The 10,376-nt window shown below is 44.1% G+C and overlaps 1 long non-coding RNA gene across 1 annotated transcript; it reads right to left on the bottom strand.

Annotated features, from left to right (window-relative positions):
- Positions 1 to 226: 226 nt before the first annotated feature.
- On the bottom strand, positions 227 to 10,326 carry LOC140711998 (uncharacterized). Its single transcript, XR_012093375.1, has 2 exons — positions 9,633 to 10,326; positions 227 to 8,306 (listed from the first exon to the last, which is right to left on the bottom strand). It is a non-coding gene; the product is annotated as an uncharacterized lncRNA (long non-coding RNA).
- Between the last annotated feature and the right edge of the window lie 50 nt (positions 10,327 to 10,376).

Below are 10,376 nucleotides of genomic sequence, written 5' to 3'. Positions count from 1 at the left end.
TTTTCTACCGAATATCCTCAGTCTCCAATCTTTTCATTTTTTAGACAACATTCTGTGTTGCCTTTCTCACCAATTTCTATATTTCCTGTTCAAGGTCCTACCTTTTTTACTGATGCTAGTAGCAATGGTAAGGCTGGATATTGGAGTGTTCATCAATCTCGAGTTACAGTTTATCCTTATCCCTCGGTGCAACAGGGAGAATTGTTTGCTATTCTCACGGTCTTACTTGATTTCCCTACTACTGGTGGTAACATTGTTAGTGATTCTCAATACGCCGTTTATGTTACTTCTTATATTTCTCAGGCCACTTTACCTCTTTGTGCTACTTCTTCTCTTCAGAAACTCTTTTCTTTGTTATCCTTTATTTTGAGCCAACGTCCAGCTCCTTTATTCATCACACATCTTCGTTCTCGTTCTCAACTTTCTGGACCATTAGTTCATGGTAATACTCAGTTTGATTTGCTTTTAATCGGCCACCTACATGCTGCAGAACAAAAATATACTCTACATCACACTAATAGTTCTGGCCTTCAACGACGGTTTCATTTAACTCATAAACCAGCTTGTTCTCTTATTCGAGCTTGTCCTTCCTGTGCTCCTTGAGCATTCCATCCTTCCATCCTGGGGTTAATCCACGAGATGTCCCTTCTTTTGGACGATTAAAGTATGTTCATCATACCATTGATACCTTTTCTCATTCTGTTATTACTCATCTCTTAGCTTGTTTCGCCATCATGGGCATTCCTCTTACACTTAAAACTAATAATGCCTCGCCTATGTCTCTCGTAAATTACAAGTTTTCTTACAGCAATACAATAATCAACGTATCACCGGTATCCCGGGCAACAGTCAAGGTCAAGCCATCATTAAGCGCGCAAATTTAACCTTAAAAACTCATCTGCTAAAAAACAAAAAAAAAAAAAAAAAAGGGGGGGGAATTGAGCCCCCCAAAAAAACGAAAACCAGATTTTTTTGAAGGTTAACCTTTTTACCTTAATTTTTTTGATCTTGAAGGTTCTTTTTACCTTAATTTTTTTTTGAATCAATGGAGACAATTGCAAGACTCCGCTGTCGTAACCCATCTTTCCTCACCTCCCTCGGTGATAGTCCCCGCTGACGATTTAAAGATTTGGTATCCTAATGAAGAAGGTAAGTATGTTCAAGGGCAAGTTCTAAAACAGGGATGGGGCTATGCTCTTGTCCTTACAGGGAGCGGACCTGAGTGGTTTCCTACAAGATGATTGAAACCCTGTTGAAAAGAAAACTGGATTCAGCATGCATTTCTTCCTTTGTTGGATGTGCCTCGGCGGGGGACTTATTTCCCCTAGTGAGGCTTTGTATGAATATTGGACTTATATTCCCTTTCCACCCTTGTATCAGGGAGTCGCCTGGGGGGAGGCGGAAATTAAGGTTTTCACCAATGACACTATTTGGATGCCGTCCCCCTATATGGACAAGGACAACATAGAACGGGAAACAGGAATCATAAACAGCACATACCAATTTGGAGTGGAAGGACTTCCAATATGCATAGGAAATAGTCCTCATTGTCTCCGGAAATCGCATGAAGCTTGGGCTGTTCACAATAATTATAGTCATGTGGCTGCTAATACTGTTATTATTGTAACTAGAAGCTTTTAATATAATCATACTGTATATAGTAATGAAACTATTCCTAGTTCTTTACCTTTTTGTCCTATCCCAGAGGTTTCTCCTAATATTGAGGTGCTGGAGTGGCAACAATGTCGGGGAACTAAACCCCGGATTTTATTAGAATACAATGGAATGCAAATAACTGATTGGAGTGTGCACGGTGATTTTCAAATAAAATTTAGTCACATACCTTTGAAATGGCATCAGGTAAATAAAAGTATTGCCGCTAACAGTAATGAAACCTTGGTATGGCATGAAGGAGGCCTGAAGTACAGAGTCATCTTTGGAAGTTGTTAGCTGCAGGCGATGCCATTAGCACTTTTGTGGGGAATATGTCCCTTAATCTTTCTAACCCGAATAACTCCTTTCATATTCAGTTATATCGAAATACCTCCTAATATATTATTGCTTGTGTCCGTAAGCCCTACCTATTATTAGCGGGGAATTTGACATGGGATAATAATACGGGAATTGTTAATTGTACAGATACGTGTACATTTTTGTCTTGCCTCAATCATTCTTGGTGGCACAACTTTACTGGGGATATTTATATTCTCAGGGCTCGTAAGGAAATTTGGCTACCTGTTACCCTTATGCAACCGTGGGGGGCATCACCTCTTGAGACTTATATTTGGACTTCTCTCCAGCGAACCCGCCGTGCCCTTGGACTTATAATTGCCTCGGTGATGAGCCTTGTCACCATCGTCTCCACTGCGGCCGTAGCAGGGCTCGCTCTACATCAAAGCATATAAAATGCTGAATTTGTGCAGCAATGGCACGAGCAATCTCACCGGTTATAGCTTCAACAACGAAACATTGATTCTCAACTTGCTGAAAGATTGTTGAGACATGGAGCAAGCATTGACATGGCTTGGAGATCAGCTCACTGTACTCAGTACTCGGATAACATTACAATGTGATTGGAACTCCACTCAATTTTGTGTAACGCCTGTGCCTTTTAACATCTCTCAAAATTGGACCGTAATCCGAAAATTATTAATAGGCCACAAAAACATTAGTTTGGACATCCAAGAGCTCACTCAGAACATTTCCGAAGCATTTCGACAACAATTACATGTGTTGTCTGGAACTGTAACCCTGCAGGAGCTGGGTCAACGCCTTGCTGCCTTTAACCCATGGACCCAGATGAAAACATGGATTTCTACAATCTCTGGAAGTATACTGCTTTGGGAACTTGGATTGGGTCTACTTCTTTTGGTGATTCGATGCTCCCTCCGTCGCCTCCAAAAACAAAAGAAAACACAGGAACAAATATGGGCTACCTTTTTAGGATTGAGGCAAAAAAAAAAAAAAAAAAAAAGGGGGGGAAATGCAGGGGCCTTTGAAAACAGTATGCTGAGAATAGATAGGGCTCAAGGACAGTATCTCCAATTGAACTTTTAATGAACTCCCGTAGGCGCCAAGAAGGTGGGCAGATAAGGAAGAGCATAGAAACAAGGAACCGAGTAGAAGGTTACATGTGGGAAAAGAAAGTTTGTTTTGCATTGCATTCTTTCTGCTGACGTGGGGTTTATGGAGTATAAATAAAGTGAGGCGGAGGCTCTGAGTGCGGCCGCCATGTTCTCTGTGTGTCTTTGTCTTTTGTGTGTTCTTTCATTCTCCACCACCCCCAACAAGTCAGCATGCACTTACTCCATTCTGAGCCCATAAAAACCCTGGACTCAGTTATACTCAGACCCTGGTCAGGACTGCCTGCCTGTGGATAGGAGATACCCACTTCAGGTCTCCTCTCCACTGAGAGCTGTTTGATCTCCCAATAAAGCTCTTCTCCGCCTTGCTCACCCTCCAGTTGCCCGCATAACCTCATTCTTCCTGCATGTAGGACAAGAACTTGGGAACTGCCAAATGGTGGGAGTGGAAGGAGCTGTGGCTGCGGGTGGGAGCTAAAGGGGCTATAACACTTTTCTGGTTGGCTCACCGAGCTGCAGGCAGTGACACTCTCCCAGACTGTGGTAGTGAAGAGTGACAACCCTTCTGGGGGCCCAGACCTCATGATTCCCCAAGTCAGAGCTGTAACTCTATAGCCCTCCTGCCTTCTGCTGGCACTGGGCAGCTGCCCCACACAATGGTAAGCAGTGGTGGGGCTGGGCCAGTCCAGGAGCTACAGGCTGGAGCGGGGTGGCAGGACTGAAAGAGCTGTAACACAAATGGGCTGAAATATGTCCCCCCACTCCCCGCACTGGGGGTGACAAGAGAGAAGAGCTGTGACCCTTCTGGGAGCCCAGACCTCAGGGTTCTGAGCTAGGGCTGTGACATGCTGTAACACCCCCTTTGGGGTTCTGTGGTTCCTGGTGTCTTTGAGCTTTCAGGTGCCACTGTGTTCCCCTTGTCCAGACGCTGATGCCTGCAGTGGAAACCACCTGCAGTACGTCTTGTCCAGCTGCAGCCTCGCATGGAGGCAGTGCCTGTGCTGGTGCCTGGAGCTGCCGACCTTGCTGTAGCAGCTGGTGTGCCTGACTGTACACAGTGGCCGGACTGCATGCTCACTCACTCACACACCCCTCGCTGCTCCGTGCCTGGCTCACCCTTGGCAGGCATGAGATCTGGGCTGGTAGTACAAGTGGAGTGCAGCCTGCTGGGCCAAGCTCATGCCCAGAGGGCATGAGCAAAACTGTAGCAGAGGCTAAACTACCAACTGCAGAGGTTTCCAGCTGGCAAAGCAACACCCAAAGGATCCTGTGACATTATGAACAAACCCTACCTGCGGTAGCTAATCAAAATCTCATTCCAGAACTTCAGAAAGGGGTAGAAAATGAAGCAAAAAATATTGCATTGGATGAAAACGCTAGTCTGAGTTTTTACTGGAAATATGATCAATATATATTAATTCAAGTCTTATTTAATTTTGAATGATCCCTTATTGTCATTAGAGCATGATTTTTCTTTGTAGAAAAATATCTTTCTAGGAAAAACAGTCACATGACCACGTGTAAATAACACCCTCTTTGTAGATTTGTCTTCTCAGAAGAAATTAACCAAGAAAGGCTAAAAAAAATAGTCAATTCATGGCCTGGCACGGTGGCTCATGCTTGTAATCCCAGCGCTTTGGGAGGCCGAGGCAGGCAGATTACCTGAGCTCAGGAGTTCAAGACCAGGTTGGGCAACATGGTGAAACCTCACCTCTACAAAAAATACAAAAATTAGCCAGGTGTGGTGGTGCACACCTGTGGTCCCAACTACTTGTGAGGCTGAGGGTGGGAGGATCACTTGAGCCCAGGAGGTTAAGGCTGCAGTTAGTCATGATTGTGCCACTGTACTCTAGCCTGGGCAACAGAGTGAGACCCTATCTCAAAAAAAAATAAATAAATAAAAAGTCCATTCATGACAGTGCCCTTTTAACTCATCTCCCTGATGTCCTCCCACAGTCCACTGTCCACACAGCATCCATAATCTTCCACTTAAAGTCAGGTCATGTTCTTCATCTGCTCAAAACCCTTCCATGGTTTCTCACAACTTTGATAATAAGAGTGCTAACCAGTTTACAAGACCTTGAGTAACCTCATTACTGGATACCTCTCAGGTATGATCTATTATACTTGTTTTCCTTCCCTTTAGCCACACTGGGCTCCATTTTTCATTGCAAGCACAAATCATACTCTTGCCTCAGATGTACCCTTTGCCTTGTAAAGTCTTTCCTAAGTTAAGTATATGGCTTTCTCTCCTACTTTCTTCAGGGTGCTACTTGAAAAGTTATTTCCTTGAAGAGCTTCCTCTGACTGCCCTATAGCACATACCCTGTGTCTAGCATTTTTTTCTTCTTATCACTTCCTAAAATTACATATCTATTTTGTCTGTCCTTTGTCTCTGCCACTACAATGTCAGCTCCATGAGGCCAGAGACCTTGCCTATTTTGATCATTTATATTTCCCAGCACTAGAAATGTACGTCATTAATGTGTTACATGGTTGAATGTGAATAGCTATCTAGAAATTACCCCAGTATTTATGTTCTAGGAAGCATTTAGATGAATCAAGATATATTTTGGAGGTGGGAGGAGTTGGTGATTGATTGGATGTGGGGGGTGAAGGGGAGTGATATCAAAGATGATTCCCTGGATTTTGGCAGGAACATATGGGTGGGTGGAGACATCATTTACTGAGAAGAGGAAGACCAAGCAAGCAGGTTTGTAGGGAAAGCAGAGTTCAGTTTTCAACATCTAAAGTTTGAGATGCCTATGAACATTCAAGTGGGGATGTCAAATAGGCAGTTGGATATGTAGGTCTGGAGTGAGAGCAGTGTATTTCCTTATTATTTGATTCTTTTTTCTTTTTTAAAGAGATGGGGGTCTCACTCCATTGCCCAGGCGGGGCTTGAACTACTGGGTTCAAGGGAATCTCCTCCCTCAGCCTTCTGAGTAGCTGGGACTACAGGCATGTGATCAGCTTTGTCTGAATTCTTTTAGCTAGGTTTTAAAAAACCGTATCTAAAAGCAAACTATTGACATCCTCATGAGTAAGCAGAACTGACTCTACAGTATTAGACTTTACTGCTGAAGTAAAATCTGACTTTTCAGAGTTGATAGGGCTTTTATTTATTGAATAAAGTGAAGCTTCCTGATAACCAAGGGAGATGACAGAGAATGTTCACTGCATGGGCAATTGGTCACTTCACGTAAAATCATAAAGTAACTCTCCAACAAAACGCTTAAATCCCACTGAAGGTGTTCTGCAAATAGGTCCAGATAGGTTATAGGCTGTTTAACATGGTTGTAGAAGCAGCTCAAGTATGCGTACCTTGTATTAAAAAATGCGTTCTTCGGCTGTTTCTTCCACATTGTTTATTCCAGGTTGCCAACTGGCATACATATCCTATTAATACTTTAAAAATTTGAACATAGGGAAACCTGCTGCGTTTGTAGAGTGTATCTAGCAGATGAAAACTGCGATTTCCTTGGCTTAGGTGTACGCATCTTGTTCTAGGTAAAAATGATTCCAGTTTAATTCTCAAATGGACTTCGTTTTTGGCCTTTTATAAGAACTCTAGTTTTTGCTGCAGAGAACAATTGCTTTACGGAGGCTACATTCAATGATGATCTAGCATTTTAGTGTGTTATCTGAAACACGCTGGGAACCTCCTGAAGCAGTGGAACAGTTCATGCCCTGTACATTGACAGGGGATATTGCTTCCTTCTAGCGTTTGGGGCAAGTCCAATACAGCATCTCCAGCCACTTAAACAATTAATTGTTACCTATGAATGTGTTAACAAAAAGTTTTATTTAATTCTCAAGAAATTTCGTACATCAATCAGCAGGTCATTTGAAGAAGCATTTTTTTTGTTGTTTTTTGTTTTTGACACAGGCTCTTGCTCTGTCGTCCTGGCTGGAGTGAAGTGGCATGATCACACTGCTCACTGCAGCCTTGAATTTTGGACTCCAGCCATCTTCCCACCTCAGCCTCTTGAGCAGCTGGAACCACAGGCTCAGGCCACCACACCTAGGTAATTTTTTTTTTTTTGAGACAAAGTTTCACTCTGTTGCACAGCTGGAGTGCAGTGGTGCAATCTCGGTTCACTGCAACCTCTGCCTCCTGGGTTCGTGCAATTTTCCTGCCTCAGCCTCCCCAGTAGCTGGGATTACAGGTGTGCGCCACCATGCCCAGCTAATTTTTGTATCTTCAGTAGAGATGGGGTTTCACCACGTTGCCCAGGCTGATCTCCAACTCCTGGCCTCAAGTGATCACCCACCTCGACTCTCAGTGTTGGGATTACAGGAGTGAGCCACCACACCCGGCAACAGAAACGGGTTAAACACAACCCAAGGCACCCCTGGGTGGGCAGGAACTGACTTTTAAAATTTTTTGTAGAGACAGGTTTTGCTATGTTGCCCAGGCTGGTCTCAAGCAATCCTCCCTCCTTGACCTACCAAAGTGTTGGGATTGTAGGCATGAGCCACAGTACCTGGCCAAAAGCGGTTTTTTTTTTTTTTTTTTTTTAATGCCAGAGATGAAATGAGATGGTGTGGAGACTTTCAAGTCCCTGGAAGAACACCTAGTGTGCTTGAAAGCCCCTTAACCTAGCAAGTTGGACATACCTAGTATTTTGTCATTCAATAATTCAACTGGCAATTATATAGTGTGGATATATTGCTGGTGTGTGTGTGTGTGTGTGTGCGTGTGAGAGAGAGACAGTGTGTTAGGGAGGGAGGGATACATAGAAGACACTCTGTTTTTTAAGAACTCATGGTCTAGTAGAAAACAATTAAGAATAACAGAGGTAAAGATAAAGGGCTGTGAAAAGGGATGATTAATTCTGCCTCAGGAAGCCTGGGAAGACTTCACATAAATAGTAACAATTGTTTTTGAGACAGGGTCTCACTCTGCCTTTTTCTCACTGCAGCCTCCACCTTCCAGGTTCAAGTGATCCTCCCACTTCGGCCTCCGGAGTAGCTGGAACAACAGGAACCACCATGCCAGGCTAATTTTCTGACTTTTTGTAGAGGCAAGGTCTCACCGTGTTGCCCAGGCTGATCTCCAACTCCTGGAGGCAAGCAATCCTTCCGACTTGGCCTCTCAAAGCGCTGGATTACCAGCGTGAGTCACTATGTCTGCCAGAAGTTAAGTGAGTTCCAAGAGGAATATAGCGTAGATGCAGGAGCACATCCTGGATGTGCAGATCTTGGCCATAATACGAAGAGCTATCGGTGATATAGACATCATACATCCTCATTAAAGCATATAGTAAAGTTGTTAGCTTTAAAATCATTCCTAGGTTGTCTGGAATTTTTGACATAAATTCTAAGAATTCCAGAAGCTCCTAAGCTACATGGGAAATCAAGATGAACCTTTTGGAAAAGTCACTATTACCAAAAGGTGGGTATGTCTAATGATATCTTAAGATCAAAATAAATGATAATTACCCTCGCCTGAAGCCAGAAAGATTAAACAGACTTCCCTTCAGTCAATCATCTTAGTTGTTTCTAAACAGGAATATACGTTTCAGCACCATACCCACTTTATCCTTTGCTAATATTCTGGCAGGTGGAGACAAATGTGGAGTCACTACCACTTTAAGATAAACATTCTTGGTATTATCTTTACATGACTTGACTATTACAGGAGTTTGGTAAGATTATATTTTTAGGACGTTTTCAGAATTTGACCTGTATTCTTAAGTTTTAATTATTCTTTAATGTAAATTCTACTAATTTAAGAAAACTTATTTATAATCTTCCTTTGAGATTTTTGGATAGTGTCCAATTAATACAAACTCGTTTAAGTACAGTGAAAAAACAAATATTTAATTTTTTTTTTTTTTTTGAGACGGAGTCTCGCTCTGTTGCCCAGGCTGGAGTGCAATGGTGCGATCTCCACTCACTGCAAGCTCCGTCTCCCGACTTCAAGCCATTCTCCTGCCTCAGCCTCCTGAGTACCTGGGATTACAGGCACCCGCCACCACGCCCGACTAATTTTTGTATTTTTAGTAGAGACGTGGGTTTCACCATGTTGGTCAGGCTTGTCTCGAACTCCTGACCTCAAGATCCGCCCGCCTCGGCCTCCCAAAGTGCTGCGATTATGCGGCCCAAATACTTAAACTCTTAAGGTTTTTGCTGGATTCTGCAAACTCGTCTTTGTCTCCCCCGTGCCCGAACACTTACTAAACAGGCAAATAATTATTTGTTGACTACCGAAGTACCTAAAAGCTTCATTTTCTTCTAAGGATACCGCTGGAAGCAGCAAATCCCAAAGCCCGAATAATCCAGTCTCCAGCCGAGGCATCGGGAATTTTTAATAGGTGTACAAAATTACTTTTTATACACCTTAGTGAAACGCCTAACGGTGTTACAAGAAAACAAAACAAAACAAAACAACCACACACAACAAAAAAACCCAAACCCGAACACAAACTCATAAAGCTCGTAAAGATGACTCACGACATTTATATATCCTATGTAGGACTAAAGAACATTAAGCTAACCCTTGATTTAACACACTTTCCAATTGACGTAAAGGAATCACGGTACCTTTTAGGATCTTTAAACAACAAAAGCAAAGCAAAAACGATGTTTTCCTTAAAATATGCAAGTTACCTCCTCCTTCGACCAAAAAAAAAAAAAAAAAAAAAAATTCAGGAGAAAAGCAGGCAAACAAAAATCTTACTTGGAAAGTCAAATCTTAAAAAGAAGCCCTATCGGCCCAGCGGCGATAGACGAAAACCTCAATGTCACCCGGTCCCGGGCGGCGACGGCAGGAAGAGGAGTTGCGGCAATCAGTCCGCGCGCGGTCCGCTGCGGCGCCTGGCGCTCCGCAGGCGTCCGGGTGGACAGAGCCAGGGGCACAGGGCTGACATCTCAGGGCTAATTCCCTCCTCGAGCGCGTACATCCAGGCTTAAGCCGCCGCAGGGTGTGAGCCTCCCCTCCCCCACCTGAACGCCGCAGCTGCACGGGGAACTGCCGCCTTCGCGGAGGTGCAGCCACACCCCGGCCTGATGCTGCTGCTCCCGCCTGCTACTGGAGTGTTGGGGAGGGGTGAGTGGACTCCAGGAATCCTCGGAAGGGCGGGGGCGGAGGCAGGGGGCCCCTCTAGCCGCTACTTGGAAACAGCACTCCTTGTTCTCGATGGTCCCCGCGCGACAGTCTTAGCTCACGACACTTCCGGTTCCTTTTAAAGGCCCCCACAGGCTGTGCGACGCCGAGCGTGAGAGGAAGGTATAAAGGGGAGCGAGAGGGCGGGACCGAAGAGGAAAGGGAAAAAAAAACCCTAGGGG

Source organism: Chlorocebus sabaeus, chromosome 7 (genome assembly GCF_047675955.1).
Source record: "Chlorocebus sabaeus isolate Y175 chromosome 7, mChlSab1.0.hap1, whole genome shotgun sequence".
Classification (NCBI taxonomy): Eukaryota; Metazoa; Chordata; class Mammalia; order Primates; family Cercopithecidae; genus Chlorocebus; species Chlorocebus sabaeus.
This window is presented reverse-complemented; position numbering and strand designations above follow the sequence as displayed.